Raw genomic sequence first — 22,938 nt, 5'->3', positions numbered from 1 at the left:
GCCCTGCTTCCCTTCCAGATTCTCTTGCCATTCTCTTTTCTTTCCGTTCCCTCTCCCACATCTTTCTATCTATGGAAATCCTATCCTTCTAAGACAAGATATGCACAGAAGAGGAAATTTGAATGGTCACTTGAATCTCACCAGTAGTCAAGCATTGGAAAATATATATTGCCCAGTAGATTGTCAAAAGAGAAGAACTAGGAGGAAGAGGAGGAGCAGGGGAATCTGAAGAAGATGACAAAGGTGGCTAATGTGTTGGAAAGTCTATGGGGACACTTACAACAATCTGCTGCAAGGACTGAGAAGTCTGCACTCTTTTTCAACAGAAATCTGACAGTGGCGACTTGGATTCAAAGGTATACCTATCCTTACACCAAGCTCTCCCTCTTCTAACAACCTTTCTTATAGAAATAAGCAGTATTAAAGATGTATCTATAAGGATGTTAATTGCCACAGAAAATTACAAATGGAGATAGGTAAATGAAAACACAGAAACAGAGAGAGATAGATCAATGACAAAGAATGTTTCCTAGAACCATTTTCAACTCTTGTGGGTGCAGAATCTATAACCAAAACCCACAGCTCTCCAACTTCCACATATCCCCCAGATACCCCATTGTGCCCAGCATCAGACCCTGTGGCAGACCCACACAACCACCCACACTCACGCCCTAAAGAACTGCCCATCAGACCCCTTCTCTCTAGGCCTGTTCCTCCTCCAGTTCTGTATGCCAAGCTCACCCAGAGCAGGGAACTCACATTTCTGTCTCACTAGTTGTTCTCTGAGCTAGTTCAAGGATAAGTTAAATCTATTTTGCATCTACCTAGTTGAATGTCCTAGATGTATTTTAAGTGAAACTTTTAGGTCACTATGATATGTAGGACATGAACCCATTTTTGTATGGACAAAGATAATGATAATAATAGTAGTAGCAGTAATTGTAGTAGTAGTAATAATAACAATACAATGCTTACCAGGTTTCTGGCATCACTATAAGTGATTTAGGTAGCATATTTAATCCTGACAATAAACCTTTGAGGTATGTACTGACATGTTATATCTGTATTCCCATTTTATACAAGGGCAAAAAACAAACAAAACCAACTCTGATGCCCAGAAAATTTGTTACTTGCTCAAAGTCACATAGGTGGTAAGTGGTTTATCCAGGATTCAAACCCAGGAAGTGTAGTGCTGGAGTCCCCGTTCTTAAGCACCAGGAATATATAAGTACCTGTTAAGTACCAGACTTTTATATGCATAGAAAATCCATGGAAGCTACACTTCAACAAGCTAACACTGATTATCTCAGGAAGGAAAGAGGCGAACCATTTTCTTTGTCTTTATGTAAGTCTGCATCCTTTGAATTGTTGCATTACCATTACAATTAAAGAGAACGCTGTGGTAATATAAATTCAATGAAGCAAGTAAACTCACATTAAATGATTAAGTGTATAAATGATTAGACAGATTGATCAACTGATCCTATTTCACTGGCCCAAAAAACTCTTCCTTCACCTCCCATCACACTGTGCATTTGCCCACCTATAAATTTCATTTCCTCCTCCATGGAGGGTCTTTGAACTCTGCAGCTGGTTCTGTTCCCACTTTAACCAGCCTTCGCTGACTCCAACATTTGACTTTTGACTCAAACATTCCCTCATTATGCCTGAATCCCTGTTTGTTTCCCTAGCTTGGGGAGCCCATATGGACATAGCCTGAGGAAATGCCCTTTTATTTCTCTCCCTGACTTCTCCAGTGGTTCCTGCTTTCTCTCTTCTGGGCCTACTCTGGCCCTTCTTAGCTTGCTGGAAACAAAGGCACCTCCAAAGCAGAAGGTACCCCAGCCATAACCTGTAACTCGGGGAGGGAGCAGAGCTTCTTTTTAAAATTTTATTTATTGAAACATAATTGATTATACCTATCTGTGGGGTACAGCATTGAATAGCCATACCTGGATGCAATATGTGATGCTCAAATCAGGATAATTAGTGTATCCAACACTACACAATGTAACCATTTTTTATGGCCCTTTACCAATTTCTCCCTAACTTCCCATCCTTCTCCCCCCTCCCCTTTCCTACCTCTGGTGGCTTCAGTTTGAGAGCAGAGCTTCTAATCCTACCACAAGAGTCCATGGTTCCTAAACAGCCTTTCCCCTTAATTGATATATGGAAGGGGGTGGCTGGAGGGCCATCCTGATATTGCACTACCCACATCTTACTATAGTTTATAGTATTATAGTTTGATTTCAAATCTTGAAACTAGAGTAAGTGTCTGAAGTCAGAGAACAGGTTTTATTCTTTGGATTCTTCAGGAGAGTGAATAAGTATTCCATGAATGGATGACTGAATGATGGAAGTGGGTGTAAGGGCAAGCCTAGGATCACTTCTCCAGCAAATAGCTGGCCTGACCTTGAAGAGTGATTAAAACACAGACATCCGATTCTACAGGTCTTCTTGTCTTCGCGCCAGTTTCTTCCATAAACTCTTTGTTTCTTTGTCCTTATACGTAACATATATTTTACAAAGTCCCTCAGCTTCTACTAAGCCAGAATTGGGTTCATTCCCTTCTTTTGCATCCTGTCTTAGACATTCCCGGCTCAGTCTTATTTACTTAATTTTCACTTTTAAAATGTTTAATTTGTACATCTAAAAGAATATATAATGCACGTGGAAGGATATAGACAGTAAAATAATAAGGAAGCAATCTATAAAGACAAACCTTTAGCAAAATCCTTGAAGCCCTTTTATGATCCTCCCATTCAATCCCTCCCTCTTCACGTAGCAGTAGCAGCATTTGAAAGTTCGCTTTTTCTATTCCCCTATTTCTATTTTACCACACTTCCTTCTTAATTCCCGAGTTCCCCTGAGGCTCCCTGTCTTTCTTCGTTCATTCTCTCACTTTTCTCACCAGGTAGCTCTCAGGAGAACACAGCTGAGGAGCACTAGTCCAAAGAGTGAGAGAACCTGTGCGTGCATGTGTACATGTGTGTGTGCGTATGTGTGCGTGCGTGTGCATGTGTGCGTGCGTGTGCATGTGTGCGTGCGTGTGCATGTGTATGTGTGCGTGTGCATGTGTATGTGTGCGTGTGTGCGCATGTGTACATGTGTACGTGTGTGTGTGCGTGTGTAATCCAGAACACTGCGGTAACATAAATTTGATTAAGCAAGTAAACACATATTAAATGATTACGTGTACAAATGATAGATCGATCAACTGAAAGACTGATCGACTGATCCTATCTCACCGGCCCTAAAAAGTCTTCCTTCACCTCTCATCGCTTTGTGCATTTGCCCTCCTAAAATTTGCTCCCCTCCTCCGCGGAGGTTCCTTGAACTCCTAATTCGGGCGCTGCTCCTCGTAGCTGTGGATCTGCTTGGCCCAGGGCTCCTACCACATGCACAGCGTATGAGGAAGGGTGTCCTGCACTCGCGGGGGCTGTCGGTACTAAGCCTGGAGTCTGCTGTGGGCTGCCCTCTCCTCCCCTCCTCCCGGGCCTGTCAGTCTGCCCAGAGCGTGTCAGTGACGTCAGAGGAGAAGCGGAGGGAGCGGAGGGGGCCGATGGCCGGGGACAGCCAGCGGGGGGCGGGGAGGAGGGGGGCGGGAAAGCTAAGCGCCCTTCGGCAGGGGGTCTGGGTATGAGGTGGGGTCACACAGACTGCTGCCCCCTCTTACACGCACACACACGCCCCAGTCTCCAGGGGACGGTGCAAGTGAGCGAGGGATCTCAGTCCTAGACACCGGTGTTTGCAAAAATCAAAGGGCAATCGGACAGATGTGATGCTGTCACCAGCTACCTATGCGACCCCGAGCAAGCCTTGCCTCCTCCCTAGGCCGCGGTACTCTCCTCTCATCCAGCAGCGGATCCGACGCTGCTCCTCTAGGTCAGGCCTGTCCGTAGCGACACAAAGCAGGCACCCACCAACATCCGATGTCAGTCCCCGGCGAGGAGGAGCGATGCGACAGGCGAAGCAGAGCCCCATAGCAGAGCAAAGCATCCACAGGGTACGGACACCAGCAGCTCGGGGTTCTCAGTCCCAGACCTGGGCTCTCGCAGGTCCGCCCTCGCCCCCATAGCGCCCCCTCGCTTTTCGAACCGCCCTCCTCGACCCCCAGGCGGTCCGTCGTCACCCGCTCCTTCTCCGGCCACTCACCAGGTCGCCCTGTGATTTCCACGGGGGCAGCTGGGGGGCCGGGGGGGCAGGGCCCGGCGCAGAGAGGGACGCGAGGTCTGGCGGGGCAGGGACTTCCCTACAGCAGAGCAGGGACCTGGCGACAGAGCGGGCAGCCGCGAGGGGGAGCGGGGCGGAGACGGGAGCGCGGGCAGAGGCGGGTTTTCCTAGGAGTCCCCTCCTCCCCACTTCCTCCCGGGCTGGAGCGCGAGCCGAGGGGGCGGCGCTTGGCAGGGGACAGCGCTTCTTTGTGTCGCCGGCCCTGGCGGCTGGGCACTGCGGCGGCTGAGGGACGCCCGGCGGTCCCATCCCGGCAGTGTGGACGGCCGTTTTATTACGGGTATTAACTTCTCTGACTATTCCTTAGATAAAGAAAAGGCTGAACAAATTAGGGGACACACTTTCTGAGGAGTATCATTCAATTCTTACGAAGAGCTGACATCTCCGGATCGTCGGGGGAAAATGTACCTTGATATACCGCCAAGGGAAGAATACAAATTGTAGAAATTGTTGAATATGCTTTCTTTAAAAAAAAAAAAAAATACAAAAGAGAACCAACCAAACAAACAAACAAACAAAAAAGAAACCTGTATTTATTTGTATGATGGTGGGAGAAGGGAAGGATACATCTCTCTCTGCCTGTTAACATTATTTAACCTGAGGAATGGGGTCGGGGAGGGGAGCCTTTAATAGAATCTGCATTGTCTGCATCGTTACAGGTGTTACTTTTGTGAATTAAAAATAACGTATTTTAAACAAACAACAGGTTGCTAAAATGTATTCTTCCGTGTACAGTTCAAATCCTATTTCTTTCCTTTCTGATGATCTGTTGACAGCTGCTCCTTCGTCTAAGAACTGCCTCTCCCTATTCTGTGTGGTGACTTCACCTCCATTACAGGTACCAGTTCTGCATTTGAAATGCAGGTAGTAAAATGGTTAAGAACCCAGACTGCCACCACATGGCCTGGATTCAAATCAATGCAGCACTTTATCAGCTGTGTGACTTCGGGCAAGTTACTTAATTCCTCTGTGCCTCAGTTTTATTATCTGTAAAATGGGGATGATAATATTAAGACTTATATTACAGGTTTATTCTAAGGCTTAAATTTAGTGAGTTAAAACTTGTAATGTTCTTAGCTCAATGCTTGGCGTTCAGTAAGTGAGTGCTTGTTAAATAAAATAAATATTCAAGTCATCCTATGATTTAATATTTTATGCTTCAGGAAAATGCATACCTTTTAATCCTGGCTAGATTTTGTCCATATCCAAGCCCTACTTCCTTTCCCCATCTCCCTTCAACACCCTTTCTCCAAATTGAACTATACAAACAACAACAGAGCCATGTGAGTGGGTGAACTTTGTGGCAGGGCTTATGTGGAGGAAACAGCAGGGACAGTAATCTAGAGAACCTCAATTCAGGATCTTGCTGTGTCAAGGACCACCTGAGAAACAGTGAGTGACTCTTCATCTTCTCCAGGGTTCAGGTTTCTCAACAAAATGAGGAGTGCCGGTGACAAGCTCACTAAGTCCCTTCTGGGTCTGAAATGCCAGGACTAATAATACCACAAGCTAAACCCCCCTAATACTGAGTTTCATGAAAGAAATAATAATTCACAATAAAAACACATGTTTTGCTCACATAAAAATAAATAACAGAGGACAAAAATACACATGGGAAGGATGCAAGCTGACTTACCTCTGAGGATGGGGGTGTGAGACTTGGTGAGGAAAAGGGTTTTAACTGTTTTATTTCGTAGAGAGAGAAGCTGAAGCAAATGTGATAAAATGTCAGCATCTGACAAATCTATTATATTATTCTCTATACTTAGCTTTGAAATATGTCATAATGAAAAACAATGTTTAAAAAAAGCAGAGACGTATTAGATTCTCGACGGTGAGATTCCTGAAGAAATGCAGCGTGAACAATATAAGGGCCAAAGTGGTAGAAAAAAGCAGAAAGGAAAACAGAGATGGAGAAACCACAGATGTCTTTCAAAGAGGAAAGACTTGCTTCTTTGACTGTTTCCTGGTTTTGATTTTTTGTATGGATTTTTTTTTTTTTTTTTTTTTTTGCTTTGCAGACTCCTTACTTTCGTATCATCTCATCAATGCATTTACAACATTTTGTATATATGTTGTTTTCAAGACATCTCTTTGAAAGACATCTGCCTCCTTGGGCCCAAGCGGTCTCAGGCCAGAACCCGACCACTTTCGCAGTCCCGCAGGGGCCCCCAGGGACCCCGACCCGGTGCCTCCCTCACCCACCCGGGCCTCCGAGGACCAGCATCCGGGGCAGCCCCTAGCTGGTCGGTGCGCCCGGGCCTGCTCCGGTTCCAGAAACCATCTTTGGACAAGACTCACCGTTGGTCCAGCAATTTCCACAAGGGGCTACTAGGGAGTGGGAAGGGTCCTCCGCAGAGACGTGACAAGGAGATGGGACAGACGGCCTGGGGACCTGAGAACTGGTGGTGGAGGGATGGCTGGGAGGGGGTGGCCTTAGCGCGGTGCAGGCGCCGGGCGGGGAGCAGCCGTTCCCGGGAGTGGATTGGCCGCCGCGGGGTGGGGGCGGAGCTTCCTCCCGCGGGCGCAGAGGCCTGGCTTTGTGTCAGTTTCTGCACCAGGAGGCTGCACCAAATCCGGGATGGAGGCCTGGGCGCCCGACCCGGGAAGGCAGCGGGGCAATTTGTTAAAAAATAAATCAGTGAGACTATTTATTAACAAGGGCGCGGTTGATAAATAATGATAGATCCATTTTAAAATAGAGAGTTTGCATTTTCATTTTTGTGCCAAAAGGTTTTTTAAATGTTTTTATATACTTAATAAACACAAATTATATAGAAAATATACATCAGACTATTAGAATCAGTTACTTCAGACAGGAAAGTGAATTAATTATAAGTGTTACTTGTTAAGTGGATTACTTATAAGCATTTCTTCTTCATACACCTCATTAAATTTCCACAGTAATACATATTATTTTGTAATAAAAAATAAATTTAATCACCTAAAAATCTAGATAAAATATCCTTGCTCAACTGGTGGTAACTTTTCTTTAAATATGATTTCTCCCTGTGTAGGGGTTTCTTGAACTTTGTTCCTAGTCCCTGCCCATTTTCACCAAGAGTGGGATCTGACACTTGACTTTGGAGCTAAGACCTGGCTTTACGCTGCCCAGGTCCTGCCCTGAATCTCATCTGTTCATGCAACTCGGTGAGCTGAACTGTAGAACCTGTGGGGATACCACTGATCCCTTTTTATGGCTAGCCCCAAAGACCTGAGGAGAGTTGCATGGCCCTGTGCATTCTCCAGAGTCCTCACCCCTCACTTCCCTGGCCCCTATTTGCCCAGTACCTAAGGAGAAGGTGTCCCCAAGACCAAAGTGTCTTCAGGAAGAGACTATTATAAAGCTTTCTCTCCTACTCCAAAACAGTGTCCAGACTTGACCTTCCAGGGGAGGAGGATTCAGTGGTAAAGGGGCTAGAGAATGACATCCTATATTACTTAAGGGTTTCACTACAGCTCCCCAAATTAGAGCAAGGTTAGATCAAGAATTGTGCTTCATCCTTCTTTTGTTTGCCCACTTCACCTAGGTCATAAACAGGTGCTCTGTAATGCACAGTGCATGGATGGATGGACAGGATAGATGAGTGTGCGGGTAAGAAAAGAAGTCCCTACGATCATTCCCCAAGTAAACAAGCAGCAGCTAGATGAAGCAGAAAACTCATCAAATTGCAAATGTCCTGTACTGTAAATTGTCTCCCCTCCTTCATGCTCTTTTCTTTTAATTTCCCCCTTAAGCCTTTTGTTTTCTTTCTATATCTTCCAATGTCTTCCTCAAAATTAGAGTTGGTTCTACCTTCTCCTTCTGTCTCAGACTCCGCATTATAGCTCAATTTTAAATCTTATCATCTTTCTTGTTTCTACTTCCCCTTGAGTTTCTGTTTTTCTTTCTAGTTTTCTGATCTGAGTAATGGAGACTGCCATGAAATCTTGAAAGCAGTGAAATAACTTTTGAGATATTAAGTCTGTAAATACTCAGTAACATGTGAATGAATGAACAAATTTATTTAAAATCCATACTGCAAAATATTATGCAATTTGTAAAAAGGATGAGCTCAATTCACATCTTGAGGAATGCTCTCAATATACTTTTTAATGAAAAATTTATGATCCTACTCTGCAAGGAAAAAAATGCTATAATGTATGTTTATGTTTATCAAGCACAGAAAAAATAAGGACATATTTGGTTACTATGGGGTGTGGGAGAGCACTGACCAGTAATTTTTTTCTTTAGACATTTTGCATTTTAAAAATGTTACAAGTATCATTTTGAAATTTAAATAAAACTGTTCAGTAATACCACTCTTTGGTATACAGGTATACCCAATAGAAATGCGTACACACGTTCACCAAAAGACATGTACTGGAAGCTTCAAAGCAGCACCATTCATTATCGTCTAAAACTGGCAACTACCCAACTACTACCCTCCCTGCTTTCTCAGCCTGAGTGTTACCCTAGTCTCTATCAGCTAGGTACCATCAACAGTAGAATGTTTAAATATATTGTGGTATATTCACAATGAAATATTATAAGCTATGAAAATGAACAATTTACACTATATACAATATGGCTGAATCTCACCAACATCCTGTAGAGTGAAAGAAGCCAGAAACAAAAGAGCATTTAATGTATGATTATATTTACATAAATACAAAAACAGATAAAACTAACCTTTGTCATTAAAACTCAGAATAATAGTCTAATAAGTCACCCTTGGGCAAGGTAGGTGACTGGAAAGGGGCCTAAGGGGAACTTCTGGGTTATTGGTAATGCTCTCTAAATGAATTTAGGTGCTGGTCCAAGGATGTGTTCAGTTTGTAATAATTTATCAAGCTACATATTGATGATATGTTAACACATAAGTACAAATGCAAATATGTTAATATGGTGTAAAAATAGTATTTTAGTTCTAGAAAATTTTAGTTGATTAGATACCCTGAATCATACTACTGATGCAAACAATATATATACAAAATTTTATAAGTGAATTGATAGGATGATATGAAAGTAAGGAGTCTGCAAAGCAAAAAACAACAACAACAACAACAACAACAACAAAAAAAAAGCCACACAAAAAATGAAAACCAGGAAACAGTGAAAGAAGCAAGCACAAAAGCTGGCTTTTACCATGGTGTTTCCACAAAACCCTGGAGCACGGATGGGAAGTGACTTTATCAGGTTTCCAGTCTAGGATATTAAGACCAGGCTCACATAAAAGGTGTAATTTAAAAGGACACCCCTGCACAAAGCTCAGACACCAAAGGGATACCCTACTGGGTAAAGGTAAATAAGAAATAAATTGTACAATACAGAAGAAATCAATTCAATTTGCCTGTCTTAACCCTGCTGTAGAGTGAAGGGGAAAAAAGTCTCTGAGAATGACTAACTAAACATAAATCAGTTCCCCATATAAGTTTGAAATCTGAATTCATGCTATCCCTGTGGATTGAAAAACTCTAAGCAAATAATTTAATTTAAAGTGGTTCCATTTTGTAGTGTCTCCAGTTAGTAGAAGCAAATACAGATCTTTTCTGGAGAAACTTAACTTCAATGCATCTAGAAAGAATTTGTAAAGAAAAAAAACCTTTTTCATGCAAAAATAGCAGCTCATAACACTAATTTTAAAAATCATGTAATACTCAAGGAAACAAAGCACCATGAGAGCCATCATAACCAAGGAACATCAGAAACTGGCAGAATTCAGATATAAGTTGAGCATTCCTTATCCAAAAAACTTGGGACCAGAAATATTACGGATTTTGGATTTTTTTTTGATTTTGAAATATTTATGTGTACACAATGAGATATCTTGGGGATGGGACTCAAGTCTAAACATGAAATTCATTTATGTTTCATATACACCTTATACATGTAGCCTAAAGTTAATTTTACACAATATTGTAAATAATTTTGTGCATGAAATTTTTGTGCACCTGCATTTTGACTGCAACCCATCACATGAGGTCAGGTGTGGAATTCTCCACTGTGGCATCATGTTGATGCTCTAAAAGTTTCAGATTTTGGAGCATTTCAAATTTCAAATTTTGGGGTAGGAATGCTCAACCTATATCAGGATTAACAGGCACAGAATATAAAATAGCCATATTTAGTATATTTGAGAAAGAAAAGAAAAACCTGAAACTTGAGTAGAACATAAGTATATTTATAAAAGAATCAAATAGAACTAGAAATGAAAAAATATAATAGTGGAAATAGAATAGTTCAAAATAAAAATTTACTGAAGAAATTAAATAGAAGATTAAACAGAGTTGAAGAATTACTGAACTAGATCTGGTTCAGAGGAAATTATTCATAATTCAATCCAAAAGCCAAAAAAAAAAAAACAAAAAAACTAATAATATGAAAGAGGATAGAAGACATGGAAGGCACAGCAAGGAGATCTAACACACATCTGATTTGAGCTGCAAGTGGATATAACAGAAATATTATGGAAGAGTCATTATTGTAAGAAATGTTTACTATTTATTTTACTGATTCTTGGAAGACTCCAATTCTCAGATCCAGGAAACCTGACAAACCCAAAAAAGATAAATAAAAAAGAAATATTCACCTAGATATATCATAGTGAACTAGAGAACAGAAGTTAGTAAAGGTAGTAGGGGGAGAAATAGAAGTAGTCCAAGAGGGGGAGAACAGATCACTTACAAATAACTGATGATTAAGCTCCTCATTGCCTTCTCAGGATGAAAAAAAAAAGGCAGTAAAATAATATTATCAACATTTGGTGAGAAAATAATCAACCTAGAATTCTGTATTCAGTAAAATACCTCTATTACAAGACTCTTAAGAAGTGCCACTTTCAGACTAATAGATACTGAGAATTTATCACCAAAAGACCTGAGTCAATGGAAATTCTAAAGGATGTACTCAAGAAGAAGGAAAATGATCTTAGATAAATAATCTGACATAGAAGACAAAACGCTGGGAGAATTCTGGCATTGTGAATACCTTTGGAACAATCCTTGAGAAGCTGCAATCATTGAGGGACAGAAAACACAGGACATGAGCTCCACACTCATTATGGCTTTTCCTTCTGGGGCATTTTCCATTTCATGGTGCAGGGTAACTGAAGCCAAACAGAAAGTGTCAATCTTACTGCTTCAGGAGCACCAAATCAACTGAAACCCAAATGGCAAAAATTCAGGCATGAAAAAAACTTCAGAGAAGAGAATCTAAAAAATCTGTGTACAAATACTCCTTAATTCACTAGCTGACTCCTAAGCTATGTATGCACAGGGAAAGACCCTGTGAAGGTTAATTCTAGGTGTCAACTTGATTAGATTAAGGAATGCCAAGAAACCTGGTAAAGCTATCTTTTTAGATGTGTCCATGAGGATGTTTCCAGAAGAGATTAGCATGAGAGCCTGAGTGGACTGAGTGGGAAAGATCCACCTTCAATATGGGGGGGAACCATCCAATCTACTGTTCCCCAAGAGACCAAAAAATGGGGAAAAAAGGAAAATCACTCTCTCTATCTACTGGAGCTGTGATACACTCTTCTCTCCTGTCTGTGAAAATCAGAGCTCAAGACTCTTCAGCTTTGGGGTTCCAGGACTTACACCAAGGACACCGTTGGCTTCTCTGGTTTTGAGTCCTTTGGGCTTGGACTGAGCCATGCTGCCAGCATCCAGTTGCCAACAGCCTATTGTGGCACTTCTCTTAATAACTGAATGAGCTAATTACCCTAACAAATCCTCTCTCATATATATATTTTTTTAATTTTATTTTGTCGATATACATTGTGGCTGATTATTGTTGCCCATCACCAAAACCTCCCTCCCTCCTCTCTCCCCCTCCCCCCCCATCAATGCCCTCTCATATATTTTTAACATATCCTATTAATTTTGTCTCTCTGGAGAACCCTGACTAATACATACCCCAAGAAAGTTTGCAGAAGATAGTGGTCAAAGGGCTAAACAACTTAGAAGTCATTTCAGTAGCTATACTGCCCTGGGAATAAAGCAGTGGAGTTTAAGCCCCAACAAAGTAGAAGGTTCTTATAAACACATTGTAATTTAAGTTGACACTTAAGAAAATTCATGGCATATGAATAAGAACCCCACATTAGAAGTAAGGGCTATGTATGTTCTTGGAGAAAAGACAAACCTGAAATGGACCAGTCCTAACAAAGTCTAAAACTAACCTTTGACAGTATGAAAGTAATCAGCTGGTACTTTATCTGTCCCTCCTGCCCCCCAAATCCTCTTGATAATAACATTAAACAGAGCCTTTACATTTTTTCATCCACAATACACTACACTCAATCAAAAATTAAGAAATAGGATAAGTAACAGGATAAATTGCCAAGAACTCAAAAGAAATAACAGATAGTAAAAATAGAGGCACAGGTGGTTCCAATATTTGAGTTCTTACACAGAAAACTTAAAACTGTGATTAATGTGTTCAACAATAATAGAAACAAGGGTGGAGAATTTCAGTATAGAACTAAAACTAACAAAAGAGCTAACTAGAAATTTTAAAAATAAAGAAATTGAAAGTACTACTTTAACAAATAGCTTTAATAGCATATTAGACACAAAAGAGCAGAGAATTAGTAAACTTTAACAAATGTTGGTAGAAAGTATACAAAAATAACATAAGAGGGAAGAAAAGTACGAGGTATCACTAAAGGAAGAGGGGGGGAGAAAAAACACATTACGATTATTAGAAATAAAAAGGGAACATTATTACATTCCTAAAAGATATTAAATATATAACAGTGATATTATAAATAACCATATGCCAATAAATCTGACAAATTCAGATGAATTTTCAAATTCCTTAAAACCACAATTTATCCAAAATGTCAAAAGAACAAAAAGTATATATAAATAATCCTATCCATTAACGAAATTTAATCCAAAATCAGAACCAGTTCCAAAAAAACCTTTAGGTGGAGAAGTATTTCTGTGGTGAATTTTCCTAAACATTTGAGAAAAATATAATACTAATATTATACAAATTCTTCCACAGAATAGTAAAAGAAGATACCCTTCCCAACTGATTTTATTATACCCAGCATAACTTTGATACCAAAATCTGATAAAAACAGTAGGAGCTAATATCTCTCAATGAATATAGATTCAAAAACTCTAACTAAAATATTAGCAAATCAAATTCAATGATACATAAAAAGAATATAGCCTAAAACAAACATATGTACAGACACCTGATTTACAATAGACTGACTGATTCAATCCAGTGATGTCAGGAGTCCTTTTCAATAAATAGTTTTTGATTGATTAGATGTCCATATGGAACAAAATTAACCCTGACCTATCCTCAGGACATACACAAAAAGTACTTTGAGATGAATTATAAACCTAAAAGTTACCCTAAGTACAAGGTAACTTTTTTGTGATCTAGGGGTAGGCAAAATTTTCATAAATAGGTGCTAATCATAAATGCTTTGTTTATTAAAAATAAAAATGAGATATTATTAAATAAAGTAAATTAAGAAGTTCTTTTATTAAAAGACATTGTTACCAAAGTGAAAAGGCAAGCCACAGATTGAAAGAGAATATTTGTAATTCATCAATACAACAAAAAATGGATATGCATATTTGCAATATAATTAAATATCTCACAAAATTAATTAGGAAAAGAAATCACCCTTCCTCCTAGATGGACAAGAAACATGAATTGGCACTTCACAAAAGATGATATCCAAATGGCCAATATGCATATGGAAAGATGCTTAATTAATCAGAGCAATGGAAATTAAAACGACAGTAAGATATCTATATCAGTTCCAATGGCTAAAATTAATTGTAGTCACAGTATCAAATGGTGACAAGAATCTAGAGCTGCCGGAACTTATGTACATTTCTTATGGGGAGGGTAAATTAATACAGCCGTTTTGCAAAAACTGTTTGGAGTTATCTATTCAGGCTGACTAGGTGTATATTCAATAGGAATGAGCATTTATGTCTAACAGAAAATATGTTCAAACAGGCTTTATTTATAATAGCCAAAAAACTGGAAAAAAATCAAATGTCCATCAACAGGAGAATGGATAAGTAATTTGTGAAATACTTACAATACAATATAATTACTACAGAAAAAAGAACAAAGTACTACTATATACTGCTACATGGATGAATCTCTTGGACCTAATGTTGCATGAAAGCAACCAAAAAGAACATGTATTTATCACTCAACTTATGTGAACATCAAGATCAGATCAATGTATGATGGCAGAGGTATGAATAGTGGTTATCTGTGGCAGAGAGAATTGATTGGCATAAGGAAAGAAGGATTCTTTCTGAGGCGCTGAAAATAGTCTATATCCTGACCTGTCTACATACATATATAAAATTTATCAAGTTGTACAGCTAAGATTTGTGAACTTTATTATATGCTAGTTATACCTCAATGTTTTATAAAAAGAAATAACTGTAATCAAACATATTGGTAAATATATTAGAGAATCAAGCAATAATGGTATTAAATAATAATAAACATTTTATATTGAAGGGTAAGAGTTAGACTTAAAATATTGAGAAACAATGTTATTTAACTTAAGTATGCTAAATTAAGCCTGTTATGAGTAAAATGTGTAATAAAATTAGAATATTCCTCAAACATTAGATCTAGAACATGCAATTTCCAAATAAGAGAAAGAAAAAAGAGAAAGCAATGAGAAAAAGAGAAAAGAACAGGCAAAGAGGAATGAAAGAGGCAAAAAAGGCAGAAAAATAAAAAGCAAATAATAAGATGATAGAAATAAATCTAATTGTATCACTAATCACAATAAATATAAACGAGCTAAATCATTCAGAGAAGTTATAATTGTGAAACAATATATTACTATGTATGTACTTAAAACATAGATTCAGAAAGATTTAAAGTCAAAGCATGAAAACAGATAAATGAGGCAAATACCAATCAAAGAAACTGATTTGCTATCTGAACAAATTAAGATTTTAAAACAAAAGCATTCATAGGAAACCATAATATAGAATTCCTATAGTAGGAAAAAATGTTTAATTTACCACAATTCACTAATAATGTAGCCTCAAAATACATAAAGCAAACATATATAGATCTACAATGAGAAACTGCCAAATGCACCATCACAGTGGGAAATTTTAACATACCTATTTCTGTAATAGACAATTCAAGCAGATAAAAAATTGGTGAAGACTGGATTGTATAATTAACACACTTGTTTCAAAGGTATACCTAAAACATTATATAATTAGAGACTACACATTCTTTTCAAGCAGACAAAGAAAACTGAACAGGTTAAAATGCTAGTTTCTATAAATTCAAAGGAATTGATATTATACATTCTCCAACTACAATACAAAATAGGCAACATTTACTACCAGATAATAAAAGACACTTCATATGACCAATTGAAAATTTAAAAGATAGAAGTTTCTAAAAATTTCATCACTCACACAAGAGATCATAATGGAAGTTATAAATACTTAAAGCTACATTATCAAAAATATTCATGTCAAAAATTGTGAAAGCATGTAGCTAAAAAGCAATAAAAATTTATATATTTACAAGCTTACATAAAAATAAAAGCTCAAAATTAATGAGTTGAAAATAATTAGTGACCGAAGCATATAACTTAAGATCTTAGAAAATAAATAACAGAAAAATTCAAACAAAGCTGGAAGAAATAATGAAATGAGCATAAATGAGTGAGACAAAAGACATAAACCTTTTGTCTGTGTGTGTGTGCATGTAACAGCTAATATAGCAGACCACATTCTGGCAAAATTAAAATAAAAAGTGAAAAAAATGCATGTATCAGTAATGAAAAGGGAGTCATACCAATAGGATGAAAAGATTTAAACAAGATATTATGAGTAATTTTATTCTACTAATTTTGAATACATACATTCATATTCATATCTAAGTATATTGAATATAAATATACCTACATGTATATGAATGTGTTCATATGTATATATACATATATGTGTATGGATGAATATATTCATATGAATATATGAATATGAAGTGGTTAAACACCTTGTAAAATATAATTTAGCAAAACTGACACTATAAAAAAACCTAAATACTCTTAAAATTACTCAAGTAATTGAACCAACAAATTCAAAAAGTAAACTCCAAACCTGGAGGGTTTGTAGGTTATTAGGGGAAACATTCAAGGACTAGATAATTTCAGTCTTGCATAAATTTTTCCAGAGAATAGCTAAAGGAAGAATACTACCCATATTATTTTATGATGGTATTAAAACCAGATAAGAACAGTACAAGAAAGGATAATCACAGGCCAATCTCAGCTCACACATACAGATGCAAATATCTAATATTTATGATTATATCTATATCTATATATAGAAGTTATTACGTATTTAATAGAGAGGGTTTATTTCAGGAATACAAAGTTGGTTTCATATTGGAAATTAAATACTATATTTTACCACATTAATATTTTTAAAGGAAAAAAATTATATGATACTATTAATAACTACAGAGGAAGCATTCAATAAAACATCTACTCATAATAAAAGTGCTTACCAAAAGAAGAATTGAACTTTCTTATCATGGAGAAGGCATTTACAAAATAACTACAGGAAATGCCATGTTTAAAGTTGATATGGCAAAATCTTTCTCTTTATTATCTAAGGACAAACCAAGATGCCTTTCACTACTTTTGTTCAACATTGTACTGTAGGTCCTAGCCAATGCAGTAAGACAAGAAAAACAAAGGTATAAAAATTGGAAAAAAAGAAACAAATTTGTCATTTTCAGATATGATTGCATATGTAGCAAACTGAAAAGAATCTACAGATGAATATAGAATTATTAATTAATTTTATCAGGTTTGATATATAATCAATATGTGAAAGGCAAATTAGATTTCTATATACTAGCAACAATGAGATACAAACTACAACTTTTATGAAAGAAAACACTTACAATAGCAGTAAAAATATAATTTGCTTAGAAACATATTTAACAAAAATTGAAGAAAAGGAAATGAAAAATATCACAAAATATTAAAGATGACCTAAATAAATAGCATCAATTACCAAGTTCATAGGTGACCTCTTTATTTTAAAGAGGTCATTTCTCCCTAAATTGATATATACAGTGCTGTGTTTTGAATGTGTCCCCCCGAAAGAATGTATTGGAAACTTAATCCCCAATGCAACAGTGTTGGGAAATGGAGTCTATTGAGAGGTGATTAGGCTATGAGGATGGAGTGAATGAATTAATGCCATTATCATGGGAATCGGTTTATTATTGCATGAGTGGGTTTATTATTTTATAAAGGGGAGTTCAAGCCCCCTTTTATTCTCTTTCTCTCTTGTTCTCTCTCTGACCTTCTCTTTACCCTTCTACCATAAGATGACACAGCAAAAAGGTCTTTGCCAGATGCTGGTCCCTTGACCTTGGACTTCTCAGCCTCCAGAACATGAGCCAATAAATTTCCACTCATTATAAATTATCCAGTCTTAGGTATTCTGTTATAGCTGCACAAAATGGACTAAGACATAGAGTTAAGGCAATATCAATAAAAATCTCAATAGGTTTGTTTGCTTGTTTTTTGCTTGTTTTTTTCTCATTTTGGAGAACTTGACAAGTTTAAATATGTATATTGAATAGACAAAACACTCATGAAGAAGAAGAATATACAGAGAAGAGGGATTTTCCTACCATATTTCAAGACTTATAAAACTATAGTTATTAAAATTATTTTGTATTGGTACTGAGTTGGAAAAATACACAATGAAAGTAGGGAACTTAAAACAAATTCATGAACATGTGGATAAATTGGTTCATGCAAATCAGTCATGCTGAGACAATTGATTATCCATAAAAAATAAACAACATAAAAATCAATTTCCAAGTGGGTTAAGATTAATTGCCAAATGCAAAACCATAAAAGCTTTTAGAAGACAACATAGTAAAATTAATTTATGATCTTGAGAAAAACAACTGTGAAACAGGACAAACTATAAAAGAAAATACTCGTAACTTGAAATTGAAATTTGAAACGTGTGTTCATTGAGAGAGATAAACAGACAAACAGATACACAGAGAAAGAAAACCTCAGAAGCAAAATGGAAGCAGATATTTGCGGTATATATAGCTTACAAAGACATGATTAGTATCCATAATATGTAAAGAGAGCACTCCAATTAGTCAATAAGAAAAAGACAAACAACCCAATATGAACATGAGTAGAAGACCAGAATTTCCTAGAGAAAAAGCACACTATCTGATCAACGTATAAAAAGATGGTCAACCTCATTAGTTATGGGGAAATGCTAATTAAAATTACAGCTGAATGTTATTTCATACCTGCCAGATTGAGCAAAAATGAAATTTGACAAGACCAAGTTATGACAAGTATGTGGAGCAACAAGAACACTCATCCATTGCTGGAAGGAGCACAGACTGGTTCAACACTTTGGAAACAGCTTGGAAATGACCTAACAAAGTAGAATCTATGCAAATCTTATAACCCAGCAATTCTACTCTTAGGTAGCAGTTCTACTCTAGAGAAACTCCTGCACACACATACATGAATGTTAGAGGGCAACATTGTTTAACAGTGTCTGTAGCAGGCACTTTTTAAAAAGGCCTCTAATAATCCCTCCCTCCAGGTATATTCACTCCCTGTGTGACCCCTTCCCCTTGAGTGTGGGCCTACTCACTCCCTTCTAAAGAATAGAACATGGCAAAAATGATGGGATATCGCTTTTGAGATGAGGTTACAAAAAGAATCTGAGTTTTGTCTTTCTCTCTGGGAGCTTTCAATTGGGAGGAAACAAGCTGCCATGCTGTGGGTAGCCTTTATACAGAGGCCTGTGTGGCAAAGTATTGATGTGTCCAGTCAAGGTCAGTGAGGCCAAAGGTCTGCCAATGCTCATCTGAGTAAGCTTGAAAGGACTCCCATCCCCCACTCCTAGACTTGAGATGACTGTGGCACCAGCTAACACCTTGATTCCTTGATTACAGCCTGTGAGAGACCCTGAGTCTGAGACTCCCAGCTAAGCTGCTCCTTGTTCTTGATCTTGATGCATGGAAACTGAGAAATAACAGGGAAATAATAGAATTGGTTCATTCTTTCTTTCTTTCTTTTTTTTTTTTTAATTTGTTGGGGTAATTTGTTACACAGCTATGAATAACTGATACATCTCCCAAGCTAGATACAACCCAAATGTCCATCAGCAGAAGAGATAAATTATAGTACATTCAGACCATAAACAATGAAAATGAAGGAAGTATTAACAAGGGTGAATCTCAAAAACTGAAGACTATATACAGGGTAATGTCATTTACATGAAAGTAAAAAATAGAGATAGCCAACACATACAAGGGCTCAAAAAATTCATGGAAATATTTGTAGTATCTTTTAATGCCATTTTCCCATGAACTTTTTAAGTACTCTTGTGCATATGTTTTCAGAATCCACACACAAATGTAAAACTATGAAGAAAAGCAAGGGAATGATTAAAACAAAAATCACACTAGATGCCACGTCTCAGAGAAAGGAAGAGAATGGTGGTGAGCTGGGACACACTGGGCTTCTCAAGTACTGCTGGACTGGCCAGTTAGCTCGGTTGGTTAGACTGTGATGGTGATAATACCAAGGTCAAGGGTTCGGATCCCCTTAACACCAGCCACAAGATAAATAAATAAAAATAAAGTACTGAAATACCCTATTTCTTGTCCTAAGAGATGGCCAGGCATTCATTTCTTTATTTTTTAGACCACTCCTAAGATATTTTATACGCTTTCCATTCATAATTTTTTTTAAAAATCAAAGCAAGCAAAAAAGCGAAGTATTCAAATGCAATCTATCGACAAATAAGTCGTCTGGAGGATAAACGGATGGCTGGTCAGCTACACTGATACATTCTGTTCTTATGTCTAGTGAGAGCTGTACTTCTTCCAAGTTTCCATGATTATCCAGTTGGCAAAGATATTTTTCTCCTATACTTACTTAAGGCCTTCTCCTTCCCTTGAAGGTTGGGCCAACTTAGCGGCCTGCTCAAAAAAGTCTGTTTACCTGGGACCTGTGCAATCCAGCACTTGCTGCTTCAGGCCAAATGCATTCCAGACTAACGTTCTCCCGAATCCCCTCACCCCCTCTCACCACCACCTCTCCCCACACCTCCCTCCCCCACTGCAGACACACTCCCGAGCCCCTGGGCTCCTAGATGACTGGGGTCGGGGAGGATTTTCACCTCGGAGGGGTTCGGCAGAGACATGCTACCCTAAAAGAATTCAATAATTCAATATCAAGCTCCCAGAGGTGAGATAACATCGCCTTCTCCCTTCCCTTTAGCTCAAATCTCAATGGCTCCCTGCGGAGCATAAAACACATCGCAGAAAAATGTCATCCGCCTCCCGACAAGCAGAGGCAGAGCTGCAGAGAAATATCAGAGAAGGAATAGAGAGGAAGGAAGGAATCACCCGAGGAACATCTCTGTCACCTCCGGGCACGCGCAGGGGCCCCAAACAAATGCACAGCCTGCCGGGCATTCACCAGCTCGCCCCCTCCCGCCAGGGACACCCCGCCCTCCGGCCTGTCGCCTTTGTCACCGCGGGCCTGTCCCGGTCCAGACCCACCATGAAACTTACTCACCGTTCGCCCCGCTGTCCCTGCAAGCGCGGGTTAGGGGCAGAAAGGACCTGCTAGAAGGAGCAGCGGTTGTTCCCAAGGGAAGGAGCTTCTCCGCGGAGAAGAGACCGCGCGGCTGACGAAGCCAGGGACGTGGAAAGTCTCCGGCGGAGAAGGGGGAGGGGACTGATGGGGCCTCGTTCTCGGAAGCTGATTGGCTGCCGCGGGGTGGGGGCGGAGCTTGGTCCCGCTTTGTGTCAGTTTCAGTCCCCGGAATGCGGCCCCAAGTCAGGGATGGAGGCCCCCGGAGGCTGTCCCGGGGGGTGTGGGGGGCAATTTTTAAAAATAATAAATCCGTTATGGTTAAAATAATAATAAATTTAAAAAATAAATTGTGTGAAAATGGAGAGTATAAATGCATCCTTATAAGAAGGTAACATTCTCCACGCCCTGTGTCAGGGGCAGGGCTAAGAGGGAAGAAGTCGGCGACTGATTCTTATCCTCACAGCCACTGAATTGTTTAAAAATAGCACATGTAGTGTTTAAAAATTTAATAAAACAGTACAGTGTCAAAAATTTTAGTACCCAGTGAAACAGGTGATAGAAACTGCACATCAGAGAGAGACAGAAACGTGTAGCTGGTAAACAACCTGGACTGTAAAGTGACTACCTCTTCCACTTACAAGCTGGGGACTGTATTAGTTTCTTATGGCTGCTGTAACCAACTACACACATTTATTTGGTGGCTTAAAACTCCACAAACTTATCACCTTACACTTCTGCAGGTCGGAAGTCCGGCACAGGTGTCACTGGGCTGTCATCAAGGTACAGGCAGGGCCGTGTTCCTTTCAAGAGGATCTGGGGGAGAATCCATTTCCACCGACCTTTCCAGTCCCCAGAGGCTGTGCCCATTCCCTGGCCGGGGCCCTTCCTCCGTCTTTCAAGCCAGCAACTCATCACTCCGACCTCTGCCTCTGTTGTCACATCTCCTTCTTTGAGTCTCCTGCCTTCCTCTTTCAGGATCCCTTATAGGGGTCTCTCTTTAGAAGGAACCTTGTGATTACACTAGGCCCATCCAGATAATCCAGAAAAAATCTCCCATCTCAAGGTGGGATGATTAGCAAACTTAATTCTATCTGCAACCTTAACTCTTCCTTGCCGTGTAACATTGCACGTTCTCAGGTTCTGAGAATTCGGACGTGGACGTATTTAGGGGGCCATTTTTCTGCCTATCACAGAGGGCTCATTAACTTCTATCTCAGTGTCCTCATCTGTAAAATTGGAGGTAGTGATCATTTCTACTTCACAAGGTTGTTATGGGGATTACAGGAGTTTACACAGATGAAACACTTAAAGCAGTACCTGGTATATGGCAAACCCTATGTGAATGTTCGCTGTGCCCTTAGAGATGAATAAATCCTTCCATACCTCTTCCATGAGCCTTTGAATCACATAGTCGCCAGTGGCCTCTCTCTGCTCTAAATAAGACCTTCTTCCCGCCCCGTGGGTGCCTGCACCGGCACTGCCAGCTCTCTCCTCTCCTGCTGGCACCTTTCTCAAAAGCAAACCCTTTGCATTCTCCTTCTGAACAAGTCGGACCTTTTTCCCCTTGGTGCCCTGTATCCAACAGGCCTTACTCAGTCCTGCTTCCCTTATAGCGCTCCCTTAAACGTTCATCTTCTCTCTCCCGTTCCCCCTCCTGATCCCCCAGATAATTTAGTCCCTTATAAGTAGAAAGTGTAGGCGGGTAGAAGATCTTTTAAACAGAACGCTTGCCTTGTCCTCTTACTGCCACTTACCAGCCGCTTAAGAGTCTGCTGCTCTCGGTTGTAGCACTCTGGGTTACAATGCGTGAGAAAGGTCGTGCTAAACCACCAAGGGCTGCCAGTGCTAAGTGTGGAATCTGGTGTGGGGTCCCCTCTGCCCTCCCCTGTCCTCTTTTCCTCCCAGGCCTGAGACAGTCAGCCAGGAGCTTGTCGGTGACGTCAGAGGAGGAGGGGACGGGGGGGGGGGGGGCGGCGAGGAGCAGAGGGGGGTGGAAAAGCCCAAGCCCAACCCCGACCTTCCTGGCCAAGGTCCCTGTAGTTTGCGTGTGCTTGGTGGGTGGGGGAGGCTCGCC

The 22,938-nt window shown here is 39.5% G+C and overlaps 1 protein-coding gene across 4 annotated transcripts in view; it reads right to left on the bottom strand.

Annotated features, from left to right (window-relative positions):
• TCAF1 (TRPM8 channel associated factor 1) overlaps positions 1–22,717 on the bottom strand; it is a 49,837-nt gene extending 27,120 nt beyond the window's left edge. Inside the window, exon 1 of one of the 4 annotated variants that reach the window (XM_063099021.1) lies at positions 22,619–22,717. The gene's annotated coding sequence lies outside the window, so the exon portion shown is untranslated. Of the gene's footprint in view, positions 1–3,923; positions 3,944–4,155; positions 4,300–20,843; positions 20,980–22,618 lie in introns of those variants that run through there. The other 3 variants (XM_063099019.1, XM_063099020.1, XM_063099018.1) reach the window with 3 other exon arrangements.
• Between the last annotated feature and the right edge of the window lie 221 nt (positions 22,718–22,938).

This window comes from Cynocephalus volans, chromosome 6 (assembly GCF_027409185.1).
Source record: "Cynocephalus volans isolate mCynVol1 chromosome 6, mCynVol1.pri, whole genome shotgun sequence".
NCBI lineage: Eukaryota > Metazoa > Chordata > Mammalia > Dermoptera > Cynocephalidae > Cynocephalus > Cynocephalus volans.
The sequence above is the reverse complement of the archived record's forward strand: the minus strand, read 5'-3'. Positions and strand labels throughout refer to the sequence as shown.